Raw genomic sequence first — 23,616 nt, 5'->3', positions numbered from 1 at the left:
CCTCTCCCTCCCGCCTGAAGAATTATGTTCACATTTCTACGGAGCCTGTCAATCACCAGAAGGAGAAGGACTCAAATGTCACTGTTTTGTAGCTAGCAGACCAAGTCGTGAAATAAACATACCTCGAAATGTGACTTTCATACCTCATGTTTTTTATGGCCTTGATACTTAAAGTATGGTTCATGGGTTGGGTTGATGGCATCAGCATCACCAGGGAGCTTGTTAGAATCTCAGGCTTGATCCTAGGCATACTGAATCAGAATCTGCCTTTTGACAAGATCCTAGGCATGTTCAAGTATGAGAAGCACTGGTTTTTATGGTACTCGACCCCCTCCAAGTTAATGGTTAAGCTTATTGAATGGAAGCTTTTTTCTTCTCTAAAAAGCTCATTTCAAGGATAAAATTTTATATTTTAGAGCCAGGCCCTAAAGAATAGAAATGTCAGTTTGGCTGTTTAGCATCAAGGGGTATCTTGCCATTTCTAGCAAAGTCTGAATTATTTATTAAACCTCTTAATCCATCTCAATTTTTCTGTACTGTCTTTGTATTCCGTTTGTAATGAAAGCTAGTAGGGTGTTCCTTTATTTGGGGGAGAGGAGTTAATCTTAGCCTCTTGAGAGTATACAAATCTCAACCAAATTTTAAGCATATTATCTCATGTCGGATCCCACTGAAGATAGAAGCCCGTTAACCAGTCTTATTATCCAGATGGCTCCTCCTCCAGTTGCACACCTTTTCTCCTGCCTCCATCTTCCTTAGAGGGGAGAGTGAGGCACTGAGAAAGGTGCTCTACCTCTTTTTTATTATCTATGTATCCTGCCCTCTCAGCAGATGATCTGGGCCTGACTCCTGTCACTTACTGCTTTTGTGACCATGGCCTCAGTTTCCTCACCCCCAAAATGAAGGTGTTGGATTCCTACACTCTGAAGAGCCTCACCAGCCCATTTTTACCCTCTCCAGCCAGCTCTTCATGACCCGCGGCCACTTCTTCCCGAGCTTCTGACACCTCTTCTTTTTTTTCTTTTCTTTTCTTCCTTCTCCACCCCTGCTGCCCTGCCTTCTGCTAGGCTCTTCCTGCTCTCACACACCTCCTTAAACTCCAGAATAGCATAGAAGTGATAGTTTTGTACACTATCAGGGAGGAGGGAGATTCATATTAAGTCTCTACTTGATGATTGTACAGTTCTCTCGGAAGAGCTTCAAGCAGAAGCACCCCTTTATGAAAATAATACCTTTCCCCCTCCTGTTTTTAGGGAGGAGGCTCCCTAAGTTTTTTAAATTCAGAGAAAGTAGGCAATCTTGGGATCGTTTTAGTATTAACTGTGGGTTGCTGTCAAGCCAGCCCTTGTCTAAGGGGACCTCATTAGGCAGTGCTCTATAATGGTGACAGGGCAGCTTAAAATGTCTAAGTAAATGTAAATGATCTCAGAGCCAGTAGTTGAGTTTCACTTGAAAGCCAATGAAACATCTAATTAAGGAGCAAAGAAGGATGTCAGAAGGATCCAAAGGCCTGAATTTTTGTTATATTGCGGTAGATTTTACTGGAAGCCAGAGGATTCTTTATGTAATAAATTTGAAAAAAAAAAAAAGCAAACAACAAAAAACTAAAATTTCCCTTTTCTTTACTTGTGGTATAAATAGAACTAGCTTGTAGGTCAGGAATGTCCAGTTTGTATTACTTATTACCAGGGTTCAAACTTGAACTTGAAATATGTTTTAAGATGGGGGTCGGGGCAGGGGGAGAGAGAGAAAGAGATAATCTTAAGCAGGCTCCATGCCCAGCGTAGAGTCCCATGGGGCTCGATCCAAGGACCCTGAGATCATGACCTGAGCCGAAATCAAGAGTTGGACGCTTAACCGACTGAGCCACCCAGGCGCCTCAAACTTAAAATATTTTTTAAGCACACTCTACAGTGGTAAAAGCTTTTCTTTACAACATGTATAATTATCTTGCTAAGCTTTTTTTTAACATTACATAAGGAGAAAACAGTAACATCTTGGAATGATTGTAAACTGGCACTTAAGACCCTGGAAGTGAACTGTTTTCTAATTACTGTAATATATGTGTGACTCGAGATTCCGTACTACTCCTCCTTGAATCTTAGATTTTAAATAGTCTTATTCAAAGTGCTTCCTTTTATTCTTGAGGCATAGTTGATACTTTAGCGGTGTTCAGTTTTATGTACATAATTGTTGTGTAGGCTGTGAAATTACTGCTTATTAGATTGGTAATATCATTTTTAATTATGTTTAATAATGTGAGATCCAGAAATGCCCCGTATGCACTCCTTTAATATTTCATGGCAGGACAGCAGGGGCGCACCATCACTGTAAAGTAATAAAAGGCACTGGAAAATGGGAATTGGGGTTATTGAAACTGGAAAACAGAGAGTGACTTGTAGATTCTTTCTGGTGATGAAGAGTCTGGTGTCCTGACTCTGCTAAGTCCTGCAGAAGGACGAACAAGGGTAAGACTGAGTGTTAGTCCTTCAGGAGCTCACATCCAAGGCAGAGCTCAGCTGGTGTTACAGTTCTAGTCGTTGACTTGGAGCTTTCAGAAAATGTTCCTGAGGCATGTGGAAATCCAGGCATCCTTCTATTAGCCTTTCTTCTGCCTTGCTTTCACTGCTGTTCAAAAAGCGAATGTTCTTTGTTCTGGATCTTTGAAATATGGATTGATCTGTTGCTTTTCAAACTTTATGATAACTCCTGAAAGCTACTGTAGGCCTGATTCACTAAGCAAATTGCGGACAGGAAGCAACTTTCTCTGTATTCCGAGTTTTGATAGTCTCTCCCCCCCGCCCCCCGCCCCACCATGGAGGACCAGGTACACAGGTTCTCAAATTAATTTGTCTGGTGTTGAGTCATCTGAGACCTCTTGGAGGAGGACGTGAGAGTAGCATGAGGTTTAAATGAGATGGGCATTGCACATTACGGTGTCCCCAGCTTGGAAGAGTAAGATGTACGTAGTGTTGTTGGATAGAGATACCGGTCTGCGAGCATTCAGCAAGCCTCATCCTTTATTTCGTTTGATCTACTTGCAAAGCAGTAACTTACTTACTGACCTGTAGCAACCAAGGATTTTGAATCATCTTCGCTATGGTTTTAAGTTATGCGCATTCCTCAGGAGATAATACACAACCAGCAGCTTGTGGGAACGGTGTGAGGAGTAAGAGAGATTGAGTAACACCAGCCATACCACAATGGTATGCACAACCTCTTGGGTTTTGTTTTGTTTTGTTTTGTGTTTTGGTGTTTTTAGCCCTGTTTTTTTTTTTTTTTTTTTAATATGACCATTTATGTGCATTTCTAGAACTGTGAAAATAAACTATGGTTGAATAAAAATCATAATAGAGGCTGCCATTGTTGGAGGAGTGGGGTTGGCAGAATGCTGGATCAATTGGAAAAGAACGCAAGGAAACGTTCAGGAGTGATAGAAGTATCCTCTTCTTGATTGGGCTGGCGGTCCATGGGGTATGCATTTGCCAAACTCAGCTGTCTCTTAAGATCTGTGCATTTAGTTTACTTCTCCCAAATAGGGAACACTTCATGAATTTGTGTGTCATCCTTGCACAGGGCCCATGCTAATCTCCGTATCATTCCAGTATTAGTATCTGTGCTGCTGAAGCAGGTAGAGTTTGGCCTCTCTTGTTAGTTGAAATTCTAAAGCTTTTTCTCCATAGAGACTGTTACACAGTACAGTGATTGGAAAGATGATGCAGCCACACTTCGAAATATCTGTAATGATTTTGACTTAAGATAAAATATGCATTGGAACCTCTTATGAAAAGTAGAATTTCACAAAAGTCATCGAAGGAATAGGCCTTCATTATCAGATGTGCGCATTTCGAGATGCACCAGGGCAAGGTTCAGTGTTTTTGTAGAAAAGTCCTGTTTCTTTTGGAGCTCTCAAAGAGGTAAAAAGTAGCACATCCGGGATGAAAAGTACTTTACATTTAGTATCACATATGAATTCCCACATGAGTGATCATGTCAAGGATATGCAGAGGTTTTTCTCACCATATCTCCTTATTCATGGAGTCACTGTGTACTAAACATCTAAGACATAGGCCTGGGGCTGGAGACCCAGCAGTACACAACACTCAGAAAACTCATTCCCATGTGGAGTTTACAATCCCAGAAGGAGAGATAGATGATGATTAGCTGAGTATAATGGGAAGTATATTATGGTGATAAGTGCTTTGGAAAAAGTTAAGAAAGTGGGGCACCTGGGTGGCTCATTTGGTTAAGTGTGTCTGACTCTTGATCTCAGCTCATATCTTGATCTCAGGGTTGTGAGTTCAAGCCCCATGATGAGCTCCATGGTGGGGATGGAGCCTACTAAAGAAAAAAGTTAAGCAAGGAAAGCAGGATTGGGGGTCAACCCTGGATTTGAGGATGGCCTTAATTGGGGTACATTTATGCAGACACCTGATATAGTGAGGTCTTCTTTTGAATCTTGTACCACATATATACATTTCCTCATCCCAAATAAATATATATTTTAAGATTTATTTATTTGAGAGCAAGAGAACAGTGCGGAAGGGCTGAGAGGGGGAGAGAGTCCTTTTTTTTTTTAAGATTTTATTTATTTGAGAGCATGAGTGAGAGAGAGCATGAACTTGGGAGAAACAGATGGAAAGGGAGAGGCAGAGTCCCCACTGAGCAGGGAGCCTAATGCGGGGCTTGATCCTAGGACCCAGGGATCATGACCTGACCCCAATGCAGACGCTTAACCGACTGAGCCACCCAGGTGCCTGGGGGAGAGTCTTGAGCAGACTCCACGCTGAGTGCAGAGCCTAACATGGGGCTCAATCCCATGATCCTGAGATCATGACCTGAGCCAAAACCAAGAGTCGGTTGCTTAACTGACTGCGTCACTCAGGTACCCCATCACAAATAAATATTAAGAAAAAACATACTGTATCAGCTCTTGACTACCTTATATCATTCTGTTAGGATCCTGTGCCCTAATGAAGTCTTTGAGCCCAAAGATAAGAAGAGTTGGATGGCTTTGTACTTAAGGAAATCCTAATTTCAGTTGTTTAAAGTTTTATATTGAAGGCTTCAATGAAATGGGATATTTTTGCTATCAATTGCTGAATAACAACATATTCTGAAACTTACCAGTTTAAAATAACACACAGCCATTATCTCAGTTTCTGTGGGGTAGGAATCTGGGGCCTAGCTTGACCGAGTGCCTGGAGAAGAGGAGATGACATAGGGCCTGAATATCAGGAGGAGATTCTTAGGGCATCTTAGAGGCTGTCCACTGTGTGGTGTTGCTCAGTAATGACTCTGTATCTCTTCAGGTTGGCCTTTAGAGCTACAGTTCTTCCTGCCTCCTAAGAAAAGAGAATAAACTTTTTCATCTAGTTTTCCAATCAAATACAGCACACATCACAAGGAAATAAGGGTTGGCAAAAATAACAAAACAGTGGTAAAATTACAGAGTGACTGGCCTTTAATGGTTTTACACTTTCTCTGTTCATGAGCCCCATTGGGTGCTTCCTCTGTCAGCCTCCACTCTGCTTTCTGTCCTTCCTGGCACCTGGTTGGCCTGCTGGGTAAGGACAGCAATGGGATTCTTGTTCTGCGCCTTGGGCTGCCTTGCACACTAACCTAGTAGTCACTCCCTCCATTCCTGGCCGTCTCTGGAGCTTCGGTTGCTCAGAATTGCCCAGTTTGGCTGATGCTCCTTGCCAGTGATAGTTTCTTCCTTTTGTGGGGCTTGCCTTGTCCATGAGCTGCTGTTGGTCTGGACCACGTCTGGACCTCGTTCTGGTGCTATGTATCTCGAAGGAGGGAGCCACTAGGAAACCATCTTAAGTCACTGCCATCCTTGAGCAGCAAGGTACCATCTTGCCCTCTTCCAAAGTGTGCATTCCCTCTTGGATTTCTCAGGGCTCCCCCTTCCTCCTTACTTGTTGGAAAAAGGGCCTCTATTTCTCAGTTGATTTGCAGAGCAGAAACGATGGACTTTGGTGAACTTCTTGCCTTTTCAGCTCAAGACTGCTAGTCCTTTTGGCCTCCGCTCATCCTGCATCCATCAGTCATGCTCCATACTTCCAGGGGTCTTGCAGAACCTATGCATCATGTTTTTTGCAATACCTACCACCTTAAAAATCAGAAAGGGATAAAAGGAAGAGGAGTGTAGACATTAGGTAGAAGAGGATTTTGCTGGCCAATATGTAAAAAGGAATGAAAAATGAAAAATTGTCATGTGCCACGTGAAATGTTTAGTTAAATTAAGTCCACCCCCTTCCCCAAGCAATTTGATTTTCTTGAAAAAGGCTGTCCAGAAGGCATCAGTACAGCTCTTGGTATGTTACTTAAACTGGAATGGCATTTCACCGTGTCTCTACTTCCTCGTCGTGCTTCTATTCCCAGCAAGTCTGAGCCATGGTAGCAAGTTCTGGACTTTGAGACTGCTGGATGACCTATGCTGTGGAGTTGGAAAGCTAACCTTTATCTGTTGCATTTTCTGGATTTGTGCTGGTGTTTGGTTCATCTTTAGATGTTACTGGCTCTGGATTCGAGTTGACATATTTCGGTTCTTTCTGGGCTACCACTGGGAATAGTTAGTGTCTGTCCTGCAGGGTATTCTTAGGTCTCTCCGTTTCCTCAGACTGGGTGGGATTACTAAAGTGGGGTCCTGTTTTTTGTTTGTTTGTTTTTGTTTTTTGTTTTTAAAGACTGACAGACTTTTACAGGAGTTAAAGGGTCTTTGGAGGCCATCTGTTTACTTGAGGGAAATTCTGGTAGCAGAGAGGTTAAGGGTATGCCCGCGGTCGCCAGACTGGTTAGTGACAAGCAGGCAGAGCAGGATTTCTTGGCTGCTTGCTCTGTATCCTCGTCTACACATGGTGCTTTTTCCCAGCTGCGTTGCCTTGAAAGCGAGCTGAAGGCAATCTCTGTTTTCATTCTGCACCCTTGACAGATGAACGCTTCTCTAAAACTTGAGTTAGTTTAACTCTGGAAAGAGTGGGCCTTTCGATAATGGGCATTTTGGAAAGAAAGCTATTTTAGGAACGGTAACTGCCAGGAGTCATTATGTAAGAAGGGACCCAAGAGTCTCAGCAAGGAGAGGATTTCCCTGTTTGTGGCATTTAAGTCATGGTATAAATTCCTCTCGTGGTGTTTTGTTTGCATCATTTGGCTTAGATGTTGTTAGATGTTACTAGCCTAATCCAATTCCTTGTTTTATGAAAATAGGTTTTTTGTTTATCTAAGTGGGCTTCTCTTTGTCAGTGTGCTGGAATAGTCATTCTTGGACTGAAATGATGGCTTTTGAATCTCTCTGTTATGTTTTCAGGCATGCCTTAGGGGTTGTAAGATAATACTGTTGTTACTGGGAGGAGTTGGGTAAGGGCCATAAACACTCTGGAGAGATAGGAGAGAGGTTGGCACAGGACAAAATTTCAGACTTCTGCTAAAACTACTTGATTGCAAATTATGGCAAAAGAGTAAGACTTCTGTAGCTCTTCAGATTCCTAGTACTTATGTCTTCATATCGTTGTTTCCAAGCACCCCTCAAACATCTGCCGCTTCGGGCCTTGTGCAGTCATGCTCTAGTGACCAGCCCCAGAAGTCTGACAGCTCTTCCTGTCTCGACTCCGGCCAGTTCCAAACAGCTGAGCTCCCGGCACACGGGAACAATGGGGCTCCTGAAGACTCCCCTGCTGTTGACATACAGAAGCACATTTCCTCTTCTGAACTTCCAGACAGAGTTACCGGGGTTGGCTTTGAAATGTGCTCGGAAACGAATAAATTCAAAGGATTCTGTTAATCTATTCTGATTTATTTAGGAGGCAGCAACATTCATTATTTGACTTATGTTAGTGGTTAATTAACCAAATTAGAACATGTTTCCTTTTTACAAATTGAATGCTCAGAGAGTAACAAAGACCAAATATTTTACAACACAGATCCTTGAATTTGCTCTGAAATACTATATTTTATTTTGCAGCAACTTCCGGTTTTAGTGACAATTAAATATTTCTTTTTTCTTTTTCTTTTTTTTTTTTTTTTAAAGATTTTATTTATTTATTCGACAGAGATAGAGACAGTCAGCGAGAGAGGGAACACAAGCAGGGGGAGTGGGAGAGGAAGAAGCAGGCTCATAGCGGAGGAGCCTGATGTGGGGCTCGATCCCGTAACGCCGGGATCACGCCCTGAGCCGAAGGCAGACGCTTAACCACTGTGCCACCCAGGCGCCCCCAATTAAATATTTCTATTAATAGCAAGTTTCAAATTTTAAGTAAATTGAAATGGAAATGAAAGTTGTTTCTAAAAATAATGCTGACTGTGTTTATGTGAAGTTTTTCTTTCTCTTTTTTTACTTTTTAAAATTCCCTGTCGTTGGTGGGGAAGGCCTTGATTAGGGAGAAATGTAAATTTCAGTTTCTTTTTGTTTAGAATTGATGGGAATTGGATTGAACTGTTTTTGAGAATAGATGGAAGTGTATAAGGTTTCTTTTAGTGTTGGACACTGCAGTCATTGCTTGATGATCTGCCTGGCTGTCCTGTGGACACATCAGTGGCACTTGTGAGTCACTGTCTTCTTGTTGACTCTGTTTGTGTTGACTGTGAGGGACCTGCCCTTTATTCTACCAAGGAAGCTTCCATTGCTGCTTACTCTGTATTCTCTACAAGACAGTTTGGTTGAAGACCACCCTGATCAGGATGGTACCTTCTACCAGTGTGGTTTAGGAGATAGGTGGGTAAAAGGGAAATCATTGTATTGCTTCCCAGCCCTTTTTTTAGTGGGGGTCTTCTTAGGGTGACTTTTTGGCTTGGTAGGAAATCCTCTCCCTCTGTGACCCCAGTCTTATACACTCATTCAAATAGAAGGATGAAGATGTATTCCAAAGCTTCATGGTGGTGGTGTGGTGGTGGTGGTGGTGGTGGTGTGTGTGTGTGTGTGTGTGTGTGTGTTTGGTTTTGGGGTGTGTGTGTGTGTGTGTGTGTGTGTTTGGTTTTGTTTGTTGGTTTGGTTTTGTTTTGTTTTTGGTCTGGACTTTGGGATGCTGTGAGCATTTGGCGATTGTGGAGGGTTTAACACCCTCGTTTTCATTAGCTAACTCAGTGGAAGGTGAAAGGTTGGCAGGGAATTTAGTTTCACTTGTGACATCACTTGGCTTATTCAGATGCAGGTGAATCAGGAGTGGTAATGAAAGAGCTCTGTTCAGATTCACCTGACCTTGCTGAGAAGTATAGTTCAGGGCCTTATAGCCAGAGCCTGTCCTAGGAACACACTAATCAGTTGGAGAGGAAAGGTGGGAGGTCAGCCTACTTTAATCCTCCTTTCTCAGTTTCTTTAGGGTTAAATTAACATTTATTTAAATGTGGGATTGTTTGCCTGAACCCCTAACCTTCTGTTAATTGAATTTCATCTGTGAGATTATAGGCTTTCTTTGTACCATAGGAGATGCAGGGATATGGAGCATAAATGCAGTGTTCTGAACTCTGCATTATGTAATTCGAAGGTAGTTTGGAAAGCACTGTTACATCCTGAAACAGTTTGTACATTGGTTCTCTTTTTTATGGAAGGACCCTATGGTCTGTGTGGAGGCAGAGACGGATTTCCATTACCAAACCCCTAGCCATTTTCAAAGGCAGGGAAAGGATACTATGCATGTGTAAGACAGCACTTTAAATTGTATGAGTTTCATCATTAATGTCTCCTTAAGTGAAGACTTTTGTTTAATTTGCCTTTGTAGACCATTTGGTAGAAATTGCAAAGGAACAGGGTAACAACAGCACATCTCAGTGGGCAGTTGGTAAGAGCAGACGTGGAAGTGCCAGCTCCTTTGTTTAAAGGTGGCTGTTTTCTTCAAGCACTTGAAGGAGATTCGGTTTTCATCTAGTGAGCTGTGGTGTAGGTGTTGACTGGCAGCCTTTCGGAACATCCTAGTAATTATTATGGTTGGTACCCGTTTCTCCCTCAATTCTTGTGTTTGTCTCTTAACAAAAATGACTTTTTATTTGACCAAGGTAGCCAACCCTGGAGAAGAGATGAAACTTGGATAAATCCTTATTTTTATTTTTATTTTTGTATTTGAAAGGGAAGATTAAAACTATTCACGGAGATAACTGGCTTATCTGGATTTTACCGTCATTTTTGTGTCCTGCCTCTTTTGGAATTGACCATCCAGTACTGTTGATGCCTGGGGAGCTTCTCCCGCTGGTCTCCTCTCTCCTTTTCTTCTGTGTTTTGAGCCTTTCCCAGGCAGAGGAGGTCCGGCAGGTACACGTGCCTTTGGGAAGGAGGTGGTGGGAAGAATGGAATAATGAGCCCTTCTGACTTTGGATTCAGCAGTTTAGCATTGGTGCAGTAGGTGGAGTTATTCTTGGAGCCCCAGTTTGAAGATTGCTGTGCAGAAACCCATCTGTGCCACTGGTTGCCAACATTTCTGGTACAAATATTGTCATTTGCTCTTGAGGCAATCTGCTATTTCAGTCCTAGATGCAGTTTTGTAATATGCTGGGCAAAATAGTGGAGAAAAAAATATCTTAAGTGGTGGTATAATCTTCAGTTTAAAAACACTTTAGCAATGTTTCCAGTAGAGGATTGTTCAACGTGTCTCCTTTCCTCCTTCCCTTGGCTGTAAACATAATCCAAATTTCATTTTTTTCTCACTTGCCAGAGCCATGGTTTCCTTGTGCTGCACCCACCCAAAGGAAAGATGAAGGGAGGGATGAAAGGCTTAAGTAATAGTACTTTAAAACTGCACTCTGTGAAGGTTTAACATGCCCTGTTCCTTCTGTTGATAAGAACATAACTTGTTCAGGAATAACTTGGGTAAAAACTGTCCAACATGATACTACACAACCCTTTCCCATTGCGCATCCTTCCTTGTTCCAGGTGGAAAGAAGCACATTGCCCTTGTGGGCCACCGAGAAGAACACCCCTCTGTTGCCTGTGCAGAGTGGGAGCTCCCTGAAGGTTATGGGATATTTCCAGAAACCCTGGCGTACTTGTACTATCTTTGATTAGGCTTTGTCAGTAAGCCTTCCCTGGAGCTTTGTCCTCTAGGAAGTAGTATGTTTTTTTCTGTTTCTGTGGCTTTCTCAGTTGTTCCCCAGCCCGATGCATACTAAGAAATCCACTTTATAGTATGACTCAGTGTACATGAGCGCACACATGATACAAGAGTTCTACGCAGTAGTATTGTACTTGCCCTTTTGTGTGAGATACACTCTATTTTACTAGGTTTAAAAATTGCTGGCCTCAGTCCTCAAAATTGATTTCACTGCTTTATGGATTGTGATCCGGAGTTTTTGGCCTGAGGGCTTTCCCACCTTTATTCTTTTAAAGACCTTCCTGTCATGGCAATAGCGGTGGAGTTAGGGGAGAAGAGGCGGGTACATCCATATGTGGAAGACTGGCCCGCAAGCATGACGCAAGGAGGAGGGAGTTCATGATTCACTTGGGTGCACACGGAGGGGATTTGGGCTGAATTAAGAAAGTAGTGCCTCTTTGGATTGGTCTCAAACGTGGAACTAGTTAAAATTATATACTAACTGAAAGACCCCAGAAGATGTTTGATGTGATTTGAACCCCAATGTGACAGACTAGCCAGGATAGTTTTACACTTATCTGGACATCCTTGCCATTTAGATTTTGCATTCACCCCTTGAAAACTGGCCGCTGGTTTGGATCCACTTGGCTGGATGGGGGGATGGGGGGGTTTCATGCTCCTTTTCTTCTGCATTAACCTAAGTCAGGCTCATCTGATCTATGCTCAGTTGTCTGTAAAATCTTTGGTCCCATGAAAGTACGTTCCACTCTTCATTTCCTCAGAGCAAATGTGAAGTCCACTTTCACCCCGCAATCAGATGGGCTGTTGTCAGTGTAAAGGAATTTTAGGTGCTCTCAGTGTTTGATAAATCATTACCCTTTCTCTGCAAAGCAGGAGCTCTTGAAGCAGGGATGTTCAGGCTGCAGTTGTGTTCCTCCCACCAGTCCCTGATTGGCCTGTTGGTATCTGGAGCAATGATCTCGTAAAGACTCCATTGTGAAGTTGGCCGTGTGTGTCCAAGGGAAATATTAAAGGGGAAAGCGGGGGAGGAAAATTCCAGGAAGTTGAAAGGTGAGGTTGACACGTCCTCATTCACTAACGATGCTTCTGTTTTTCTTTTGAAAAACAATGATGATTTAAAAATTGATCTCGGAATGAACTGGCTATTATCCATAACCGTATAATTATATTTTTAAACATCTTTTCTTAATCATTTATTAAATAACATCATACTCATAAATAGTCTTTTATTATTTGGTGTTAATGACCCAAAGTACCATTACCACCACATTTCGCAAACTTGCCTATCATGTGAGATACTTGTTAAGAATATTCTGGGATTTCATCCTCTTGCTGTTGAATCAGAATCTATATGAAATAACACAGTTGAGTTATTTTCTTAGAATATCAGAACTGAAAGGAATGTTGGTCATTAAGCTAGTCCAGTTGTTTCCAAACCTGGTGAGCATTTTAATAACAGGTCCCTGGTCCCGTTCCGTTCCATTCATACCTGTTGAATCCTAGCACCTGAGCCAGGGGCTTTAAGTGTTTCTCTTTTCAACAGGCTTTCTAGAAGATTCTGATTATTGGTTTGGAGCGATAACTACTCATCTGTTTAGACTCCTTCAGGAAAGGACAATTGACTTAATGTGTTTGGTTACTGGGCTAGATAATAGAACAAAGAATCCTCTTCTGCTTATCTATTGATTTATTCAAATAATATTTATATCTCAGGTACTGACTTGGGTAGGTGAGTGTGGGCAGTTTCGAGATGAGTGAGCAGCGTCCCTGCCCTTGAGAGTGGATTGTTACTCAGCCTTTCTCAAGGGATGAGTTTGGGGGTGGCACGAGAATCGTTCGGGGAGCCTTTTCAAGCCCCAGCAATCAGATGGGTGTGTGCCTGTGTGGTAGGGCCAAGAAAGTGCAGGGGCCAGCTCTCCTTCCCTTGCTGGCTGCTGGCCATTCTCCATTTGTCTTTATCTTACAACTTTATGAACTATTTTAAACATCTAGGAAAGCACAGAGGCTAACATAATTAGCACCCACATGACCCCCCGCCAGATTTTAACAAATGTCACTCATCTTGCTCTAAGCCTTCTTGTTTTGGAGGGTCCCTTTCCTTCAAGAAGTCTGCGTCCTGGCCAGGCTGTTACATGCAGGTCCCCCTACCCTATAGAGGAACACGCATCGCCCCCCCCCGACATTTACATAAACATTGTCAGTTAACATAGGTATCATTCTGCAACTTGATTTTTTTAAAGTCAGCATTATGTTTTTGAGATTTATCCATTGTTGTTACATGACCTGACATGACCGCATACTTAACAGTAAAATCAGGAAATTGAAGCCAGACAGCTTGAAAACCTTCTTAATGGAAAAAATTCAAGAAGATGTGGGTGGGAGAGAGTTTCTGTTGAATTTTTAGTATAGAACATTGTTATTTATGGGAAAATAGTTGATTTGAATTATGTACTATTTTGAATAGCCCAATATGAGCTTAATGAGAATTAATTCCATGTTGTATGAAAAGTTAATTGCTTTTATTTACTGTGGGTGTAGTTACTGCAGTTTGGTCTAAACAGGTGAAAGTTAAGATTTGTGGCATAAAACAGGAAGCAGATGGGGGCTAATTAAAGTTCTGTTGTTGATAAAAGGATGACTGATCAAGGAGCAGCTGGTTTCCCAATTTAAACGCAATTTGTACTGTTGTTTGAGGGCAGCCCTCTGCAAGCTAGCATGAGTATCTTTTCAAAGGTGGAGGAATGCGTTTCAGCAACAAGTGGGAAGGCTGTTGTGCTCTATTTTTGTTCACCTTTTTGCCTTCAAGCGGTGTCTCAGCAGGGTCTGTCCAAGATAAGGGAAGGGATCACAAAACCGGGCTACAATTTTCAGTGATGCCCCATCCACTCTGGACACCTGTTAAACCTTGGGAAAGCCTAAATCCTCTTCTGTATTCTCCAGGAAAGTGCCCTAGCATTTGATTTAATGTTTCCTTTCTTGTTATTTCTCTCAACACCCTTTCCTGATGGACTTAAAAATGTTGGTGCCCAGGCCATAACCCAGGAAGGTCCATGTCTCCCTAACTGAAGCGCTGTGTGCGTACATGAGCGCCAAGAGGTGCAGTGGAGACTGTTTTGATCTGAAATGTGTTTGAGCTTCTGGCTGAACTTATTTTGCTTGATTGTGCCCTGGATGACTTTCACCTTGAAATGACAGCATCTTTTGTTGCTACTGCTAATAATGGTTGGATAAACATTAAGACCCAGCACCCTGTATATGTTTTGCCTAAAGAACAAATCAGCACTGGGTGCTTTTTGAATTTGTGCAGGGAGGTAACATGAGGTCAGATGAGGTTAGCCTTTGTAGTCAGAGGCTAGACATTTTGCTTCACATCTTGTACTTATAAGTGCTTTGTGTGACTATCTAATTTTAATCTTTATAAAAACCTCTGTTTTAGTGGCAACTATTATTCCCACTTTGCAGATGAGGCAGATGAAGCATAGAGAGGTGAAGTGACTCAGCCAAGGTCATGCATTTGCTAAGTCCCGGGACTGGGTTAGAATCCATCTTTGTCTAATAACAAGCCCATGTTCCTCAACTGCTGTACCCTACCAGTTTTGTGTAACGCTATTGTTTTTTCCGCTTCCTGCTTAAGGAAAGAGCTATTGTTTCCTGAAAATACAAAAATCTTAGGGTATGGTTTGTGAACTTCATCTTACTTCATTATGTAAATATTTGTGTGTGTGTGTGTGTTTGTGTGTGTGTGTATGTATCACATTGATACAGGTCCTGGCACTTGGTAGGAAATCCGTGTTATATTATTTTTATTTTTTGAATGAATACCTGAAAGAATAGGCTCAGGTATTTTATTTGTCCTCCACCCCCACCCCCCAAAGGAAGTCACTTTATTCTGATTATAAAAGTTATACATGCTCTTTCTTTTAACAACAGCAAAAAAGATAAGATGCGAAGGTAAACTAGAAAGTGAAAATCTCCATTACCTTCACCATCCAGAGACAATATCATTATATTCATTAAAATATCTTGTCAAAGAAATAATTGACGATACAGATCTTATGTAACTGGTAATAAAGAGCACCATTTATATTAGATACAAGTTCTAATAAAAGTGTGCACTAGAGGTTTCAGGGACGTCATAATTAACATTCTTTGTCAAATGTTGTATGCAAACTTTCCAGTTCTAGCCGTTATTTTTGCCCCATCTGGTTCTGTACTAATTCTGCTACTTGCTGTGCTCATGGGAGAGACTGTGCACATTCTATTTCATGTCCCCAGAAACTGTCCCTCTGCTCACATTGCAGCTCTTACAGTGTGAGGAGTGGTGTCACAGCCAAAACTCTACTATTTTCCGGACCCAGGCGAAGGCTCCGGATTCTTTGTTACTTGTTTCATTTAGCTGTCTTCTAAGCAGATCAGCCTACTACACTCCTTGCGTTTCCTTCCCCTTCTCTCCTGCTTCCTGTACCTTGTCTGTCTCTTCCTCTCACAAAAGCATTTAGGGAAGTGGAAGAGATTTGGAAATGAAGCAAGAGTGGGCCCTTTTCTTCTTTCCTGGTACCTCTGCCTCGGGTATTTAAAAAAAAAAAAGTGTTTATTTGAGAGAGAGAGATAGAGAGAGAGAGCGCACACAAGCAGGGGAGGGGCAGAGGGAGAGGGAGAAGCAAGGCTCCCCGCTGAGCAGGGAGCCCACCATGGGACTAGATACCAGGATTCTGGGATCTTGACCTGAGCTGAAGGCAGATGCTCAACCCACTGAGCCACCCAGGTGCCCCTGCCTTGTGTGTTTTGAAGATACTGTTGCTGTTAACTGTATGATGTTTGGGGGAGGGGCCTATGCAAGACCTACTTCATATGGAGCAATTTGACCTGGTTGGACAGTCGGTGTCACCTTCATTCTTAAGAGAGTAAGAGGTATGGTTCAAAGAGCACCTGGGCTTTCCAAGGTAACTGTGAGAGCTGGTTCTTGGTTGGAATCTTGGGGGCAGCTCTGTAGCTTCAGATTAGTGCCCCCTCTGCCCCGGGCACGATCCTAAAATCTCACAAATGCATAGTACTTGGTTTATGCTTTTTGGAGCAGTGGTATCCAGTATGACTCTTCTGTGAGACAGTTAGGACAGGCATTGTTTTTTCCACTTTGTAGACAAGAAAGCTGAGACACACAGGATATAAAATGTGTCCAAAGTGCTACATACAAAGACAGAGTTAGACTTAGGTCTTCCTTTTCACCATCATCTTGTCATTGGGGTAGCATTTTCCAAAACTTGTGCCACTAAATGTTGGTTACATAGCAGAGTCTGTGAAGAATCTGAAATGTTGGGGGGGGGGGTGGTACGTGCTACCACACTTACGAAACAACAAGTCTACTGGAGGGTGTTTTGTTTTTGCTTGGTATATTAACATGAAGAATCCTGCAAATTCCTCTCCTTAAGAGGAATCATGGTTGTTTGGAGCTCATGTTCAAGATGCTTCATTGTGCTGTTAATGTGCTGCTTTGTCCTGGGTTTACTTTGGAGGTGTTCCAGGAGACCTCGGTGGTTAGAGGAAAATCTAATCTTTGGGGACCTGGAGGGAAAGTCCAGGGGATGCTGTTACATGGGCAGTGGTTGGGGATGATGCTTTGGGAATAAAGACTACCTTGGGGGTGGAGTAGGGGGCTGGCCATGGGGAATCCTTGTGATCATGTCCTTGTCAGCAGTTCAGGAGGAGCTTTATGGAGTAGGGTTTTAACCAGAACACAGGAAAGTTCTTAACAAGATCAGCATTCTAGGACCAGCTGTCAGCGCTGTCAGGTAAAGATCCATGAACTGTAACCTGAATGACAGCTGCACTGTTCGGCGAGGATGGACTAAAGAAATTTGGACCCAGAACAGCATGCTGCTGCATCTTGGCACATGTTTGACAAGGCACATTCCCCGTATGAAGCCATCTGCATCAACATGCCTACCCCCAGCTTTTCTTTAATATTTAATATTCAACTTTGCACTTGGTCCTCTTACTAGATTGGCTAATGTTGAGGAGGTGATGATAAAGGTGCAAATGGCAAATTCTGCAGCTATCTCATTAATCAGCTCTTCTCCTTCCTTTTAGCAGAAGCAGAACTTCTAACAGAACTCTTTTATTTTGAAGTAAATTGTTCCAACCAGGGAGAAATGATGGATTATTTTGCATTGAAATCTCAAACCAAGGAAGCAGGTCCATCTTCTTAGAACTGATCTTGGATATCACACTTGATTTTTTTTTCTTCCTTATCTGTTCTTCTCTTTCTTTCCTTCTCCCCTTCCATCCTTCCTAAGAGCAAAGGATCTACCTGCTTTCATCTTAAGCTGTTCCAGGAATTGAGTGTAGATCAGAAGTTACAGTACAGTCGTATTTTAAAATCAGAAGATAGAAACTCTGAATTAATTGAGGAAATGTTTGGTTTGGTTTTGTTTTGGTGGGGAGAATAAAATGATCTCAGTAGGAGGAAAGACTGGGAGAAGGTGCTGTGAAATAGATGGGACACTTAACAACCTAAGGCATGATCTTCCTCTCAGCAAGCGTTCTTCAGCTGTCCCTCCAGAAGAGTGATCAGAGAAAGCACGACACTTTGTCATCTAAGTTTTATAAAAAATGTTTGAACTATCTACTATTGTTTCTTTATTTGCTAGTAACACTGTGACTTTTTGACCTGATTATAAATTGGGTGGTGCTAACTTACTTTGGGACAGAAAAGGAAGGAGGCAGGAGACAGGTAGAGAGGCCAGGGCATCTCTGCACGGAAGAAGAAGAGTCTCTGGGGTTGGCCAAGGGTGGTAGGGTCTCTGCCCACCATCATGTGCTTTTACAATGAAATTCTGATGGGTTAATCAACCATTAAATATTAAGTTCCCAAGGTTTAGACCTGTGTGTGTGTGTGTGTGTGTGTGTGTGTGTGTGGTTTCTTTCGTGAGGGTGGGAGGGAGTGTTGTGTGGGGGACATTTGGGGAGCCAGATGTCATCTCAGTTTATCCTCCCATCACTGTGGTCCAGCTGTGGTGGGCCATTTTTGGCCCTGGATTTCATATGCACCCACCAGAGCACTGAATTAACTAGTGAATAATTTGTTGTAGCTTTATCCATGTTTATGTCAAACAGTCCATGGTTACATTGTAGGGCATTATTTCCTTTAATTTCCCTTTAGCAGTTCAAAACAACCTGAAAGATGTTATGGTTGAGCCCAGACAATGACCTCAAGAAACAAAAATAAACCTTTCAAAAGTGAGAACTGAATTTGTATGCCAAATGTTGTGAACGATGGATGAAAGTATGAAAACACATTGGACTTCACGAAGGGAGAATTTTAAAATTTGTTTTGAAAACAAATGGTCCCTGCTCCAGGATCCTGCCCTCCTGTGACTAGGAAAAAATCAGAGATTTTGCCATGAGTTCCAGAACAACCAAGTAGCATTCAGGTCATGAGACAAAAGCCAAACAGCTGCTTCAGTGTAAAACCCCATCATTTTCAGATAGATCAGATCCTAAAGATGGCACGTGTGAGGCTGGCTCCGTACACCGGTCTCTCCACCCGAGCTGTGGCTGCGTCCCCTTAGCAGGTGGAACCACAGACACCTCTCGGGGTGGGGAAGAGCAGTGCCAAAACAGCACCTCCCCGAGAGGCTTCTGCTTATCAACAGAAGTTTATATGCACATTAAAGCATGGACACCCACACATATTGACATTTTTGGACAATCAAAGAAGACTTTGCTTTCCAAGCAGGACACGTACTCTTCTTCTCTCTCACCATCTTATAGGGAGATAGGTTGGCACTTTCCTCCAGGTTCCGTGCCATACTTTCTTTATTCTGATCTTTTGTTCGCTCTCCTGTGTATTACATGTTGGATGTAATACAAGCTCCTAGCTCCTAGTTATTTTTAAAAGTGTCTTCCCACCATATTTCCCGCTTTCTATGTTTGAACTCAGACATTGCCACATTTACTTCTTCTGACTTCTCTTGACATGTTTTGTTAGTGCTTTAAAATATTTTTTCTCACAAATATTACTTAGCTGGTATTTATTGGGTACTCTGTACATACTGAACATTCAGTATGGTGACTCAGTAAGATAAATACTGTTAGATCGTGCATCATGTGCGTAGGGGTCCTCATGTGGTGTATGGTGGCAACTGGATTTGAGTCCAGGTCTCTCTGGTTTTAGAACACTGTCAACTTTGATTCATGCTCTGCCCTCCCATTAAGAATCCTTTTCCCTTTTTATTTAGCAATCCGAATCTTGCCTTTGTTGTGTTGTCGGCCATGTATACACATACAGATACATATACATGAAAAACCCTTGAAGCAGGAAAGAACCTCACGCTACTTTGTTGTTTCCATCGTATACCTAGCATGCAGTAGAGGCTCAACAGATACTTGCTGATTGAACATTACATTGATTGCTTTCAATTTGGCCACGTTTCAAGACCCTAACTTATGTTACTGAAATGTGAATATAAGTAAATGAATTTCTGAGATTGTCAGATTTAAATAGTTTACGTTTGACTGATTTCAACTAGGCTTTGCTCAATTTCTTGATTAATTTTGGTTGGATTTTTCAATGACGAAACAAATGTAAAATTTTATCTTTTGTTTGTATTCCCAATAAAGAAGACGGACTCTAGGTCCTGTGAGACCCATCCTTCTTGGTACACTGCCCTCCCCTCTCCCCCAGCAACAAAGCAGTGCCCTGACGCTGGGCTGGGCCGGGATTGACTGAGCATGTTCTGTTCCAGCCCTGATTCACCCTGCGGTCTTTTCAGAACAGTCTGGTGTGTGTAAACACACACACACACACAACCCAATCTAGAAAACTAATGTTTTGTTCTAAGTTTGCATGATACTCTAGCTTAACTTATAGCTACTTTGAGGACTAAAGTAGTTATCTGGTGTATTGGTGTCTGTCTCCATGAATTGTTTGATAGAAATGTATTGTGGACTTTAAAAATGGTTAAAATGTAAAAATTCACCTTCTGGGGCTAGGATTGCACTGAAGAGTAATTATTTCAAACTTTGTTCAATTCAGTAACAATTCTAAGCTATCTATTACAATCTTAACTAGGTTGTCAGAATTAACTAAATTGGGACTCCTGGGTGGCTCAGTTGGTTACTAAATTGGAACGCCTTCGGCTCGGGTCATGATCCCAGGGTCCTGGGATCAAGTCGTGTGTTGGGCTGCTTGCTGGGCAGGGAGCCTGCTTCTCCCTCTGCCCCTGCTCTTGTGCACGCACATGCGCGCGCTCTCTCTGACAAATAAATACATAAAATCTTTAAAAACAAAGATTTTGACTAAACTACTTTTCTCAGCAATAAAAAATTAATACTGAAGAGAGTGCCATTTGTTTAGAGAAAAGTGACCTTTGAGAAGAGGTGACATGCTGAAGCTCTTAGACTGATGTCACTGCTTGTAGTTAAGTATCTGTGATAACGGGAGTGACAACTTCTAGAAAACCTTATTACTTTTGTTCTAGAATGTCAAGAATTTCCAGAAGATTTCGCTCAGATGCTGGAAATTGTTAGCATCTTTTACATTTTGAATATGCTGCGTGGTTTCTAAACATCGGCGCTCATTCAGTCTTCATGATACTCCGTTGGGTGATACGGTGGTGAGGCACTGGGGGCACCATCAAACCTGTCATGTCAGATTGACCTGTGGAGTCCGTGACCTAACTTGGACCCAAATACAGGACCTGCCCTCTGGAAAGACCCTTTATACCGAACCTTATTGGCAAATACACAATTTTTAAAGGCAGTGGAGAAAAGGGCATCCCTGAATATACACTGTGGTGGAAACCCTAACTGTGCCTCAGTCTCCTTGAACGCAGTAGCCTGGGAGAGACGCAGAACATTTTTACTGTGTACAGGATTCCAGGCACGATGTGATGGTTGCTCTTCACAGCTCCCTTTTGGAGGAAATGCAAAGTGGTAACACTGAGAACAGTGAGCACTGAGTTCGAAAGAGGAGTTTAAGGTATAGTACTGTAAACTTTGGGCTCAGGTGAGAAGTTCTGATTTTCCGTCGGTTTGAATCATCCTAGGAAATGGTTCATTTATTCATTTTTCCTTCGCTGGTTTCTATTTAAGATAGAGCTAACTGTATAAAATTCTCCCTTTGCTTTCTCAGCCCAAAACAACGAATGAACATTATGTGTAGTTAGTGCATTTTAAAAGATAACACCTTCCGGGGCACCTGGGTGGCGCAGTCCTTAAGCGTCTGCCTTCGGCTCAGGGCGTGATCCCAGGGTTCTGGGATCGAGCCCCACGTCAGGCTCCTCTGCTAGGTGCCTGCTTCTTCCTCTCCCACTCCCCCTGCTTGTGTTCCCTCTCTCGCTGGCTGTCTCTGTCAAATAAATAAATAAAATCTTGAAAAAAAAAAAAAAGATAACACCTTCCTAAAGCTGATATTTATTACTACTAGAGGTAGCTGTGAGGTTTTTGTCTTTGGAGATTTATAAACATTCTCGCACTTTTAATTCTTGGCTGCAGTGTTCATGGTTCTAAAGAGGACATAAATTGAAAATGCAGCAGCGGAGTAAAAAGTTTAATGCAAGGAAAACTGTGGAGACGGTAAGGTTTGCTGATGCTCAGGTGGGGGTCCTCAGGTGGTCTGGGGATCCTTCATGTCTTGCTTGGTTTTCTCGCTGCCTGGAACGTGGACCTGCCTCGCTCTGCAGCTGAGCTAAAAACCCTGTGAAACACAGAGGATTCATGGTGGGATGTCCCTCGGTCACCTAAATCTGTTTCCAGGGCAGACTCACCTTGGAGCCTAGGGCCTTCCAGCATTCCCGGAACCCCAGGATGATCTTGGTGGTGAAGTCCTTTCTCCCAGGACTTCTCCCATGACTGACCTTCATCTTGACTTGAGGCCTGACAGGTTACAGATCCGGTGGGCACCACTAACCTCAAATGCGCTTACTTCTAAGGTGGAGTGTCCGTACCTATGCAGGGGTGAGGAGGCTGCTGCTCATGGCTTGGGTGCTTATGCTGGGGAGGAAAGCTGGTCTTACGAGTAAGTGCAGTACCATATTGCCCTGAGAGCCCTGTGTACACGTGTCGTTTGAGAAGTGAAATGTAGCCTCATGTTAGGACAGAGGATCTGTGCTGGTGGGGAGGTGTGGTTTTAGGGTGGACACATTGTGGGAGGCCTTGAAGGTTATAATATTTGTAGGCCTTTAGCTAACAATGAAAGCTGCATTTCTGAAACATTTGTTTGAGGTTCTTTTGGGCTCCTGGTGGTGCTGAAGGAGCCTCAGCCATTTGGAAGGAAGGTGTGGAGAGTAGGGCTGTTATGCAGCAGACCTGCTGTCTCTGTGGTCCGCTTGCTGAATTGGACCCGGATATCTGCAGGATGCTTGGAAACAGCCCTGGCTTGGGTCCAGTCTCCCATGGCAGGGGGGATTTTGCTTTATCATGAAGCAGATGGGCCCAAATGGTTTTGCTATTAGGTTTTGGTATTAGGTCAGCCAGTGATTTTTTTATTTATAACTATTTGATTTGGGACAAGAGTTTTTGGGAGGTTGCCCCCAAATGAAAAACAATGTATGCTTAGCAGTCACAAATCATTCATTGTTGCTTTAGTCCCCTTAGCCAGAATATTGGGCAAGCAAGCTAGTTTCAAGATTCTGTATAACTAAGGAAACTTTATTTTGCAAATAATATATAATTCAGAATATTATATTTTTGCAGTTTCTTTCCATTCTTCTTGTAATCTGAATTTGTTATATTTGAGTTCCAAAATTGAAAAAGCCACTTGGACTTCATACTTTTAAATTTTGTTTACTAAGAGTAGCAGTTCTTGGTAAATAGATTGTGCATTCAGTGGGATCATTTTTCCCTGGATTTTCCAGACAGTGAGCATATTTAGGGTAAAAAACAATTCTAGATTGTACATTCTATGGATGGGATGTTATCCTAGAGATTCTATTTTATTTTAAAAGACTATTTATTTATTTGACAGGGCACAAGCAGGGGGAGAGGCAGGCAGAGAGAGAAACAGGCTCCCCGCTGAGCAGGGATCCCGATGCGGGGCTTGATCCCAGCACCCTGGGATCGTGACCTGAGCTGAAGGCAGACACTTAACCGACTGAGCCACCCTGGTGCCCCTGTCCTAGAGATTTTAACCCATCAAAGTTTCAGTGTTCTTGCTTTTGAATTTATATTCAATTCATAAAGTTTTTCATTGGCTCTTGTAAATAGTTCGGTCACTAACCCCAACAAAATATTTTAATGTTCATTTTGGTCCTTTAATATCTCTAGAAAACTTGAAAATTGATCAAGCTATTATATGCTGTGTTTTACTTTATGCCTTATTTGAGTTATTCATCAGAAGAAAATAACTTCTAAAGTGTTCTGTTTTCATTTTGTTTTACCTTACTGTGGTAGTCAGATATACCAGTAGTTATTCTTCTGGTAGCCAAATACAGAGGTAATTAATTGCGTTGTAAAGCAGAGCATTTGTAGAGCCATCGAAGATGAGAAAAACGGTATGGCCTATAAAATGGTCAAAAATTTTCATTAGGAAACCGCAGGATCACTTCGGCAACAAATGAGTTTCCTCTAACAA

The 23,616-nt window shown here is 42.4% G+C and overlaps 1 protein-coding gene and 1 pseudogene across 1 annotated transcript in view; one reads left to right on the top strand and one right to left on the bottom strand.

Moving 5' to 3' along the window:
• Window positions 1-23,616, top strand: part of FOXO1 (forkhead box O1) — a gene marked incomplete at its 5' end in the record, with an annotated part of 98,107 nt that overhangs the window by 59,846 nt on the left and 14,645 nt on the right. The gene's annotated exons all lie outside the window — the stretch shown is intronic.
• LOC121101502 lies at window positions 3,532-3,631 on the bottom strand (annotated as a pseudogene).

Source organism: Ursus maritimus, unplaced genomic scaffold (genome assembly GCF_017311325.1).
Source record: "Ursus maritimus isolate PB19 unplaced genomic scaffold, ASM1731132v1 scaffold_10, whole genome shotgun sequence".
Classification (NCBI taxonomy): domain Eukaryota; kingdom Metazoa; phylum Chordata; class Mammalia; order Carnivora; family Ursidae; genus Ursus; species Ursus maritimus.
The sequence above is the reverse complement of the archived record's forward strand: the minus strand, read 5'-3'. Positions and strand labels throughout refer to the sequence as shown.